We start from the raw sequence: 8,881 nt of genomic DNA, 5'->3' as shown, positions 1-8,881 counted from the left end.
TTCTCTCCAGGTGCAATCATGAACAAAACTCTAAGTAGCGTGGAAGACACATTTTTCCTTGATCTCATGGTAATTTAGGAATATTGAAGAAATCCTACAAATATATCAATATATATAGCAATGCAGACTAGAGTACAGAGGAAGATGAAAGCATGGTTACAAATTAGAGATCAATGAGACTGTGACTTTTCTGTCATCACTACCAAAAAGGTCAGCTTTTGTGTCAGTAGTAGGGAGCTTGTGATATAACAACCTGCCCAACAGGAACAGGACTATGAATGTATTTTTATTAGTAGTAATATTATTATTTATTTATTTTTAGTTTTACTTCTTCTCACACATGACACAGAACAATTTGTAGATGGAAATCATCTTTCACTTAGCTGGGATAGAGGTGGAAAAAGAAAAGGTAGTAAGGAGGCAATTTTGCTGAGAAGACTGTTGACCTAAGTTAAATAATTCAGTTACAGAGGAATCAAAAGAAAAGTAATAGTCTCAATAGTCTTCCAGGATATGATCTCCTGTCTTCAACTGTCACTAATGTTGAAAACATACAGGTGATTCCCCATTATGAGCTCAGTGAACCAAACTTGAGTATCAAAATGACACAGAAGTGATGTACTATTTGAGAGATGCTGAAGTCTTACTCCTGAGCAATATTATGCATAATGAACCATCCAAAGTAGAAAAGGATTAGTGTTTTATAATAAAGTAATTACAAAATGATATAAAATCAGAAAAGACAATTATGAAAGTCATCGACAATTTAAATTCTGTTATAAGTAATTTTTTGTGTGAAGGACATTGTAGTTACAGGATTCTGAATTTCTTCTTTGTCATCTCTTCCACGAGGAGAAGAAAAGCTAGCAAAATGAGACAGCTTTATTCAAAAATAGAGTTTCCAAGAGCAGACCAATTCCCAACAAACACAGTTTTTATGGAATTGTGAAGCATGATATTCAGATAATCACACTTATGTCAAACTACACTTTCATCTAAGTCAAATGCCTTGATTTGAGATTTTTGGTATGCATGGATTTTGTATGCATTACCATTGTTGCAATAGGTAAAAGATTCTGTTGGAAGTTCTTAAAATGCCTGTTTATTCTACAAATCGAATATAGTTTGGAAATCTAGAAAGTTACAGATGCATTGACTCATCTTTTTTAAAGTTCTTTATAGTCTCTGCATTTTGTAACACATAGGAAGCTCTGAATATATCACAAACATCACAATAAACAAGTAGTTTAGAAATGCGAGGAATGATGATGCTGTGGATGAGGGCAGGGTTTCAGGTACAATAAGCACATACTGCATCCTCTCAGAAAAGCTGGTAAAAAGTCCATGGGGTCAAGCTCATCATATCAAATACCCAGATAGGCCTGATACCTACATTTTCCAATGGACTTCACTGATATATTTATTATGCCACAGAGACTAAACTGCTTTATCTAAGAAATACACACACACATACACACACACTTGGTGGACCTCTTTCAAATCCAGCGTAGATTATTACATTAGAATAATTGGTTTATCAAAGTGATACTGTCCAAAATCTGTAAACATGAAATTGTATGTATTCACTGCAGAAATAACATCTGAACTAACTCAAGATTTTAATGATATGCTTAAAGTAGGTATGCTCTTAGGCATGGATCCAGACTTGGCAATTCCATTCAGCAATACCATACTTATTCCAGCCTGAAAAACTGTGAGTCTACCTGTAGTGTTGTTAATGATCTTTTTTTTGGACTTCAAAGTCCCTCTCTGTATCTGCATGATATCATCTGAGAGATTCTTGCTGTCTATGACTCCTTCTCAGTTCAATGAATCAAAGCCAATAGTGAAACTTCCCAGTTCTTTTCAAGGTTGGATTATTACATGGGAATCACAGATTGGGACTGTGGGATGCAGCTTGTTTCAACTGAGGTAGTTTAGGGACAAAACAAAATGGTACCAAACCTGAGGCAAATACACCTAAAATATAAATACTGTCCATACTGAAATTTCTCATGCAGGATTCACTTTAAGTTCAGTGAGGATTTCAAAATTCTTTGTGTCACTTTGAGGTCTTTACTGAAGCAGCTTTATATTAATTAACTTAGTTCTTTGTCCCATACATTTCCAGCAGATACTTAATATATAAATCTGCGGCTTATTTATATAGCAGGGTTGGAAGCTATCATTTCCATTTCACAGGAAATTTCATTTTAATTTTTCATTTCAGTTTCATTTTTTCTAATTCAGCATCAGAACTAAAAGCCAATATTTCAAAAATACTTGAAGGAAATCTGGAACCATTCAAACATATCAATTCACTACTTTGTTGAAATCATTTAAGAGAATTTTTTACATACAATATGCAATTTAAAATAATGTATTATCTATGTTATAAAAGATACTTTTTTTAAAAAATATGGAAGAGTTCTAAAAGAAATAATATCTAAATCATGAAGTTAAAACTAAGCCCTACACATCACTGATACAATTTTTAAAACAATTTTAGTAGTATAAAAACAGAATGAAATCTGAAGAAATTATCTTCTACTTTCCCATTCAAAAAATGTCAAAATCTATTGGTTTCTAAGATTTGTTTAATTTAATGAGATGGCATTCTTCAAAGAAAAATAGCTTCTTAAAATAAATAAATAAATAAATAAATAGTCTTAAGTAATTTGATCCAGTTATTGTGCTGAAAAAGCAAGACTCTTCACAATTCAGAAATGTTGCCCTACTACTTAAGATATTTCTCTTGTTGGCCCATGACTGTAATGAGCCAAAGTGTGGATATACAGCATAAGTATAGATATAGTCCCAGTACTATTTATGAACAAGATACACCAGATAATATATCTCTATACCAGATAATGCCCCAGGATAGGGTTACATACTGGGAATGTATTTTCTCACAGCAGCTCACAAGACTTCGACATCCTTATATAAGGATTCAAAAGCCAGACAGAAGGTGCCTCATACAAAAGTACAATATGGCTTATTTCACTGATGTACCTGCAGCTGTATGCATACTTGTGCACACCCCTGAGGGTGAATATATACAAACAATATAGCCAGAAAACAAGCTAGAAGAAATGCATCATTTTTTCAACTATAGATAAGTTTTTGGTCCTGTCAGAGGGAACTGTAACTGAAGGTAAACAACAGTTCTACTGAATATTCAATTTATCCTACAACATGTCAGTAAAAATAACAAAGATCTTTTTTTGATGTAAATAATACAGATTACTCTTTCAGAATTTCATAACTTCAGCAATGCTGTCAGTAGTATGTACGGCAAAATGCCCTGTAATATCAGTACTTCGTATGTCACATTGACACCCTCCACAGCTTTTTCTTCAGGCTTCAACGGTTAGAGTGAAGATGGGTGCAGTGGTGTTAACTAGCTTGAGTGCTTTCCTGCCAGCTCTCATTCTGGACTAGCTTGGTCAAAGGCAGACCGAATCTCTCTCTGACATAACATTGCAGAGTACCCAACAACTGTGGCTGTTGGGAGTACTGGAGGGAACTAAATGATTCATACTTGATCTTGAAAGAGTTATTTTGGAGCAACTTTTATTTACCAACTAATCACAGGTCTCTGGAGCAAAAAGGCTCATGCCTACCAAAGAGATTTTAAGTAGTCAGGTTAGAATAGGTGAGAAATGGCATTTTCACATTCACACCTTCCTTACCTCTTTGTTGAATGATAGCAATAGGATGACCAACACACAATGCCTTTCTGCACTTACATACCTAATACGATAGAGTATTGTAGCACGTCTCCTTAGCAACACAGCCTACTGAAAGCACATCAAATTTGTCCTTTGCTCACTAAAATTGCTCACTATAAAATACTGAATTGAGTTCAGGGTCAGGGATTCTGTGAGAAGCATTCAATTGTCTGGGCCTGGCATATCTAAAGTTTGAGCAGGAATGACAGCTTGGACGTTGAACACTTTGCAAAAATAATAGCAAAGTTCATATGTGCAAATGTAACTGTGTTGAAAATTAGTGTAAAGCTGCATTTGAGTTCTCCCAGGAAGAAATGGCCACCACATACCTTGAATTTTCCAATCCAAATGAAAGGTTTAATTCTTTGACCCACCTTCTCTAATGTATGCATCTTCTCTAACACCTATGATAAAGACTTCCAAGCTTTCTTCTACAGAAGGAGGGCAAGGAGACAAGACGCACATTGCAAAGGGCAATCTAACTCATAATTTATTAGTGCAGGTGATTAGAGTAGGTGCTATCGAAGGCCAGCTGATCAACATGAACCTTGCCCTCCCTCCTAATCCCCCCCGCTCCCCTCCCGTCCCCCACGTTGGACAGAAGGAGATAGAAGGCTCAGGACAAAGTGCAATTGTGGCAAACAAAAGAAAGAAAGAAAAAAAAAAGGCGAGAGAGAGAAATACAGTGAATCAATGAATGATTAATTAGAAAAGTAAATCATCAAAGCAGCACTCCTGCATGCTCTTTAACTGTATTCAGCAGCACCAGCTGTTTGCTCTGTGCTCAAAAGCAACAGCACTTCTAATAACATAAATTCCATAAAAGAATTGTAGTTATTTAAAAGGTGATTAGATTGCAGTAATTTATTCTAGTTTTATTACAATGTTTTTTTCCTAAGGGATCTGAAAAGGTTCTTATTGTTTCTCATAAAACACTTTTACTCATAATAATCAATATTGATTTTACTATATCCCATTATTGTTTAGATTTATTCTCTTGTTTTGAGTGGAATTTATGTATTAATATCATTTGGAAGAAATGAGATAGAGTACTCTGCTTCAAAATCTCACATTAAAAATAATTAGCTTCTCCTCTCCTTTCCAGATAATTCAGAAGAATTTAAACCGATCTTGAGTTTTGGTATTTAATATATTTTTGGTTGTTCTTTTCCTGAGTTAAAGAGCTTAAATAAGGGGATAACGGGGACTTTATCTCAGTAAGATACATGTAACAAGAAAGTTTCCTTTCACCTCAGTGGGAATCTAGCTAAGGAGAGAATTAGGTCCTTATAAATATGAGATACACAGGTCATTTCCAGTGAGTTATCAAAGTGTCAGTCTAAACCAGTTCAATAATTCAGGCCATAAAGCTTTGACCAAAGCCAAGTTCTTTGTGAGAACCCTTATGCATTCCATCTCTTATAATTAAGAAACTTGTTTTCCTTTGTTGAGTGTAAAAGTCTGCTAACTCAGTTCTGTCCCAAAGCTCCCACTTATACTTAACTGCCCCAGACTGACGGCACAAGCAGACATGGAGCAGAGACTCTTCCAGAGCACTTGCAGGCTCTTCTGTTCAGTGCTCTGCAGGCATATCTTTTATGTATCAGAAGTGTGATGGCAAAGAAAGAGAAGCATTTTTCAAGTACAAGTTCAGCTTTTCACTTTCCATGCATTACACATCAAGTCATTTTTCCACAAAAGCGGATTTCCTTTTAAAACAAGGACAGAATTTAAGGAAATACAGTGCCCTGTCCTCTGCAATGAGCTGATCTGATCCATATTTATTGTAGAGTTGTCAGAAGCAATCACACTAAAATGAGCAAGGATTTATTTCTCTGTCTTTCTCTGTCTTGGAAGAAATGGTGTGTGCTTCAGTGGGGGTGGTGGGGGGGTAGATAATAAGCTAGACAATAGCATTGTGAACTGGTAGGAATGCCAGGCCAAAACCCAAAACTACTTTCAAGGCACTTTATAACCTTATCTTATAAGTGATCAGAAAAGCATGTTCAAATTAAACAAATGATAATGATGTCAGATTTATACAGTGCCTTCATAAGGATTTCCAAATCACTTTCAAGCCATATGTCCAGAAATTACTTCACCAAACATTAGAAAAAAAAACACATTTCAGACATGGCATATGGGTGATGTTCAATGGTGAGTGAACACACGACTATACACCAAGTTAAGATGGAGAGTGCAAAATAATACTAGGTGTTTTTACACTGCATTAAAGAATGGGGTCTAGACCTGAGGTGAGGACCCTAAGGCACTGTTGTAGTCATAATAAATAGAAAAAATGTTATAACATCTTCATTCAGAATTGTAAGAAGAGTGGAAAAAAGTAGTCTAAGAACTTTGTCTTCATGAAAATACATGTATATGGTAGATTTTATTAGAATTCCATTCTAATCACATATCAGAGTATATAGCAAAGACAGTGTGTAGCAGAAGGAGTTTAATGCTTTTAAAACACTCCTGACTATAAGCTAAAAAGTTAATAAAGCACCAATGCAGTTGGAAAGTGACCTCCCAAGTCATTTCTATTCAAAGGACTAAGAGGCCTGATCCTTCTTTATGGAGAACTCAAGTACGTGTTGCATGTCTTCGTGCTTGTTTTGTCATGGGAGATAAGGATGTGAGTTATCACAAGGATTTCAATAATCCTCAATAATAAGAAATTAAATCAGAATCCTTTCAGTCTGTTCATATTCTGAATTTTACAGGAATTGGAGGACCTCTTCCCAGATTTTTTCAACATGTAAAAATATGTCTACTCACTTCACTGAGGCTTAAATAATTTCTCAGGTAGGCTGTACTTATCTCAAGCAGAGAATTTGTTTTATGACAACAAATGACATTATCAGAGTAGACTTCCAAACCACAAATGAACATCAGATGCCCGATTGCCATGAATTTTCCATGTAAATTCCCATATGTTCATGGGAATTGAATGACAGAGGAAGTAGCATAAGGGAATTATAACTCAACATACATTATGCTTTTGGCAGCTTTGCTCTGAGATTTAAGTGTTCTTTCCAGTAGAATCAGCAATAGTTCCAATATAGCAGTGCTCAAATCTGTGATTTTCTGTTTTTCTTTTCTTGGACTTTGCTTTTTACATGAGTTGGTACTTTCTAAAATCTTAGTTTTTCATAGTTTAGGCTGTAGTGGTGGCAAAACAAGCAGGGAATATAATAATGGCAGTTTATTGTAAACACTAACAGAGCCTCCAGGGGGTCTGATGTTGTGCTTCATCTGCTACAACATACAGTTCCACAAGATAATAAAATGACAATACTCCAGTATGAAAACTATCCCCTGTTCCAACAAGGTCAGAATTGCTTTTCTAAGGCTGTTTTCCTTCTGTGTTTCTCAGCTTAGAAGTCCTATACTTCACCCTCTACGTAAATTAATCTGGGTATTTGTTTTCTCCTCTAAAAGCCACCTATATGGCAATTGACATAAAGGGATAATCACTATATAGAAAATTAGTCCTTTTTCTAAGATGTGTATATGTGAAGTTAAGGCCCTCAGTGTAGATACCCTTTCTTGTCTAATCTGAATTGATCTAATAATTGTGTTAAATTGAATCTGAGCTTTTTGATAGGGAGGGATTCTATTTCTAATTTAAGCATGATTTCTGTTGCTGCTTTTGGTATATCCACACAGTCACCAAATCACTAACCATGTGAATTCCAGCCTTCACATCTGTTCAAAAACATTTTGCTTCTGAATACTCACTTCTTGTAGGTTTTGGTGAAACCCATGATGAATGGCAAACAATGGCACAAAACCTAGGAGAAATATTTTGCTCCTAGCAGAAATATTTTGATCATTTGCCTATAAATTCATAATGCTTTCAGGATGCATGAACATATTGCTAGTGAAATGCAATTTGTCTGAATGGTGAAGGGTATAACGTATAATCTTACCCAATGAATAGCAGCTGAGTAAACTTGTCACATTTATCATGGAGAATATTTGTGATTCCATTTTGTGATTCGTCATGCTGTAGTAGTATGCTTAGGCACTATGAAGATACTGAATCAAACAATATATTTTCCTTCCGTTTGAACAATGCAAATTTTGACCCTGAGGACAGAGAGTGGTGAAAACTTCCCACAGCTTTTGAAAGCTGACAAGTGTTTGACCCATATGAATGAAGTGGAATGCAAGGTGTCCTGATTTCAGTTAGGACAGAGCTAATTTTCCTCCTAGTAGCTGGTAGGGTGCAATGTTTTGGATTAGGATGAGAAGAGTGCTGATAACACGCTGATGTTTTAATTGTTGCAGAGCAGTGCTTACACCAAGCCAAGGACGTTTCAGCTTCTCACTCCGTCCTGCCAGCAGGCAGGCTGGGGGTGCAGCAGGAGCTGGGAGGGCACAGACCCAGGACAGCTGACCCAAAGTGGCCAAAGGGGTATTCCATCCCATCTGGGGTCATGCTGAACAATAGATAGGGGTGGCTAGCTGCTCGGGGTTAGGTTGGGCATCGGTCAGCGGGTGGTGAGCAGCTGCTTTGTGCAAACGGCTGTGCAGTGTTTAGCTGCCGACTGGGTTAAACCACAACACAGGGCTAGAAAAAAATTTCCTTCTTGCTTTTATATCAGTACAGAGGAATGGCTCTTACTCCTGCATGTCAAGAAACAAAACATTAATTCTTTACCCTCTTGAGATTTACTTTTGGAATTTGATCAGGCAGTTATCATCTAAGAAGTCTTTATTAGAAAGATTAAAGAATATAAATGTGGAAATTTAGTAATTGGAAGAAGAGCATATTTGTCAGTGTGTGTGGGTAGGGAGTCACTCAAAACCTTCAGTTGCAGCTTCTTGCTCTTTTCAGCCTCTATAGAATAAATGTAATTAAGCCCCAAATACAGTTAAATATGCAGGAGCTGGAGGCAGAGGAATTTAGACTAATAAGTAGAGTTGTTTGATGGAAGTTGCATTTGAAGCTTCTCTGTGCCCCACACATGGCATTTTGAGGCACTGAAATCTCCATGAGTTCTGGTAAGCAGCAAGCCCTGCCTTATGAATACCTGCATGGAGCCCATCTTGTAGGCCTCAAGCCAACTTCACATCTCTCAACACACAAAAAGGCCAGCACACACATTAGCAGAAACATTTCAGTCATGTAAGTCACATAG

The sequence above is a fragment of the Aythya ferina genome, assembly GCF_964211825.1.
Source record: "Aythya ferina genome assembly, chromosome: 5".
Classification (NCBI taxonomy): domain Eukaryota; kingdom Metazoa; phylum Chordata; class Aves; order Anseriformes; family Anatidae; genus Aythya; species Aythya ferina.
This window is presented reverse-complemented; position numbering follows the sequence as displayed.